This window comes from Xyrauchen texanus, chromosome 4 (assembly GCF_025860055.1).
Source record: "Xyrauchen texanus isolate HMW12.3.18 chromosome 4, RBS_HiC_50CHRs, whole genome shotgun sequence".
Taxonomy (NCBI): domain Eukaryota; kingdom Metazoa; phylum Chordata; class Actinopteri; order Cypriniformes; family Catostomidae; genus Xyrauchen; species Xyrauchen texanus.
Window position 1 is genome coordinate 987501 of NC_068279.1, and position 4347 is coordinate 991847.

Sequence of the window (4347 nt, forward strand, 5' to 3'; positions counted from 1 at the left end):
CAAATTCAGTTCTAGTCTTTTCAACTCATTTGTGGTGCAACACACCAGTTTCAAAATGAATTGGACATGCTGTTCACATTAACAGATCTTGACTGAGTTCACAATTCAGCATAGCAGCTTATACCTCAGAGTCCATATGCACCATATGCCTTTAAGAATCCTTAAATCCATTCAAACCAGCATTATGCAAACCAGTTCACTGTGCAGTTCAGAAAGAGCTCTTCCAGCACTTCAAACAACATTTACACAGTCTTACAACCCATCATAAGAATATAAGAAAAAACAATACTTGTTTGGTCCTGCTCAGTCAGTCAGTCAGACGAATGATCTGCTCTCCATTGTTGTTTGGACCATCAGTAGTTTTCTCTGTGAACATCCAGCAATCTTCCAAAAAGGTCCATATATCCCAAGGCAATCAATGAACTTAACATTCTACCTCAGTTATTTTTTGTGGAGATATGCAGAGATTAACTTCTCACATCTTTCCACCACACAAGGCATTGCCCTGAACCTGCCATCTTCAAACTCTCTTAAGCCATGTGACTCAGAACATCATGTGACTCAGAACATCATGTGCTCCAGAACATCATGTGACTCAGAACATCATGTGTTCAGAACATCATGTGACTCAGAATATCATGTGTTCAGAACATCATGTGACTCAGAATATCATGTGACCCAGAACATCATGTGACTCAGAACATCATGTAACTCAGAACATCATGTGACCCAGAACATCATGTGCTCCAGAACATCATGTGACTCAGAACATCATGTGTTCAGAACATCATGTGACTCAGAACATCATGTGTTCAGAACATCATGTGACTCAGAATATCATGTGACCCAGAACATCATGTGCTCCAGAACATCATGTGACTCAGAACATCATGTGACCCAGAACATCATGTGCTCCAGAACATCATGTGACTCAGAACATCATGTGTTCAGAACATCATGTGACTCAGAATATCATGTGTTCAGAACATCATGTGACTCAGAATATCATGTGACCCAGAACATCATGTGACTCAGAACATCATGTAACTCAGAACATCATGTGACCCAGAACATCATGTGCTCCAGAACATCATGTGACTCAGAACATCATGTGTTCAGAACATCATGTGACTCAGAACATCATGTGTTCAGAACATCATGTGACTCAGAATATCATGTGACCCAGAACATCATGTGCTCCAGAACATCATGTGACTCAGAACATCATGTAACTCAGAATATCATGTGACCCAGAACATCATGTGTTCAGAACATCATGTAACTCAGAACATCATGTGACCCAGAACATCATGTGCTCCAGAACATCATGTGACTCAGAACATCATGTGCTCCAGAACATCATGTGACTCAGAACATCATGTGTTCAGAACATCATGTGCTCCAGAACATCATGTGACTCAGAACATCATGTGCTCCAGAACATCATGTGACTCAGAACATCATGTGTTCAGAACATCATGTGCTCCAGAACATCATGTGACTCAGAACATCATGTGCTCCAGAACATCATGTGACTCAGAACATCATGTGTTCAGAACATCATGTGCTCCAGAACATCATGTGACTCAGAACATCATGTGTTCAGAACATCATGTGCTCCAGAACATCATGTGACTCAGAACATCATGTGCTCCAGAACATCATGTGACTCAGAACATCATGTGCTCAGAACATCATGTGACTCAGAACATCATGTGACCCAGAACATCATGTGCTCCAGAACATCATGTGACTCAGAACATCATGTGCTCCAGAACATCATGTGACTCAGAACATCATGTGACTCAGAACATCATGTGACTCAGAATATCATGTGACTCAGAACATCATGTGCTCCAGAACATCATGTGCTCCAGAACATCATGTGACTCAGAACATCATGTGCTCCAGAACATCATGTGACTCATAATATCATGTGCTCCAGAACATCATGTGACTCAGAACATCATGTGACTCAGAATATCATGTGACTCAGAACATCATGTGACTCAGAACATCATGTGACTCAGAATATCATGTGCTCCAGAACATCATGTGACTCAGAACATCATGTGCTCCAGAACATCATGTGACTCAGAATATCATGTGCTCCAGAACATCATGTGACTCAGAACATCATGTGACTCAGAACATCATGTGACTCAGAATATCATGTGACTCAGAACATCATGTGACTCAGAATATCATGTGCTCCAGAACATCATGTGACTCAGAATATCATGTGCTCCAGAACATCATGTGACTCAGAACATCATGTGACTCAGAACATCATGTGACTCAGAATATCATGTGACTCAGAACATCATGTGACTCAGAATATCATGTGCTCCAGAACATCATGTGACTCAGAATATCATGTGCCTTTGGCTACAAGCCTGTATGTGGAGCATCGGCTGATCGAAACTGTAAGAATGTTTCTGCATCATCCCTAATAAACTCATAAAACAATCACGGCACAATGACTTCAGACTTTACAGCCTCATGCATGATTTCCTGTAAAGCTGCTTTGAAACGATGTGTTGTGGAAAGTGCTGTACAAATAAAAATGACTTTGGTTATCAACATCACTTGTCATGAACAATTATAAGCATTACAGACACGTGACTAAAATGACGTGGAAGAATCCACACACACAAATTTTAAAGGCATTAACATGTTCAGAATGATGATGCAGCGTCCAATATATTATCATGGGAAATAAATACAAACATATGCTAATTTATTATGCTAATACTGTGTCATACTTTATTTTCATTAATTGTGCAGCGCTAATATATAAATGTGTGTGTTATATGAATACTGTATTAATAAGAGTATCATCAATACGTCACAGCACGCATGGGAGCAGATCCGCCACGTCATCACGCTACAGTCTGCAGCGGGGATGAACTACAACAAAAAGGCAGTTAAAACTGTCACCATATGGTCCTCCTTTTCGTTATAATGACCTGTAAGCTTCCCCTGGCAAAACTCTGTTGTATATTGTTATGTATATTTTGATAAGTCACTTGTGATTTGTATCCTTTTTTTTGGCAATAAAATGATTTAAAAAAAAAAAAAGTACTTGGATGAACTACGTAATTTCACTTTGCCAAAATGTCACCAGTCACGTGATGTTCATGACGCTTTTAGTTGAACTGATGATGTACTGAAGCATTAGCATGTGTTACAATTAATAACGGTTTTTAATTCAAGTCAAAGGTCACAGAGTGACATCATCGGCGGGAACACGTCATCAGCTACAGCGCATTTCAAACGAATATCGAAGCGGTTTATAAAAGTTGGAGCGATCAGAATAATAATTAAACCACACTTTGTTTTAAATAACAGCACTCGTGTGTTTCAGTGTTTTTGAGTGAACGTTTTATTTCATATTTATGTCACATTTAAAGGGACAGTTCAACCCAATGACAGAATTTTCATTTTTGGAGGTAACTGTCCCTTTAAATGTGACCGGTTTCTGTAGCGTCATCTGAACGCTTGTATTTCATTTAATACTCTGAACCGGCCGAACGAGTCTTTCAGGTGAGTTCAATTCAAGCCCAAATAAATCAATGATCCGTTCGGGGGAATCAAGAGGCTAATGATGTTTCATCGTTTGGATTTTAATACAGTTATTCAAGCATTTCTTAAAAACAGAAGCCCTAGTGACACCAAACGCCGCCATTGGCTGTAAACAGATTCGTCACCTAGGAACAAAAACAGCAGTGAAAACAACAACAGCAATATTTATACATTTGATCTTTATAAGACTGAATTAAAACTGAATTACAATAATACAATACATATTTTAAGCTGTATTCATTTAATTTTGATAAACATTTAAATTTTTAATACAACTGAAATGCATAAATCTTTATTTATTAATAATAAACATTACATTTAAAGCTAATAAGAGTTTACAAATTGTAGTTTCCTACATGGAACAAGTCGAGCTGAATTTGAGCATTAAAACCATGTGTGACCGACACTCCTATACCAAAAGGTCAAAGGTCAAGCAGCTCTCAGGTGCACCGCCCCAAACTGTAGCCAGCTCATACTCACTTGTGACAGGGGTCAAGAGGTCACGTTTCCATTGACCTGTACATGCCACAGAATGTAAACACGACAGAACACGGATGACGCTCATATTCAAACATGATCACGTGACGCAGCTGGAGATCTCCATCTTTTATTCTCAACACTGCTTTGAGAAATCAGCTGTACAGGAAACACTGACTGCAGGACAGGAAATGAGTCATCAAGAGCTGCTCCGTCCTGTCAAATACTTCATCTTATTCATGTGCATCCATCATCGGGACAAAACCTTCAGATCAACAAATAAAA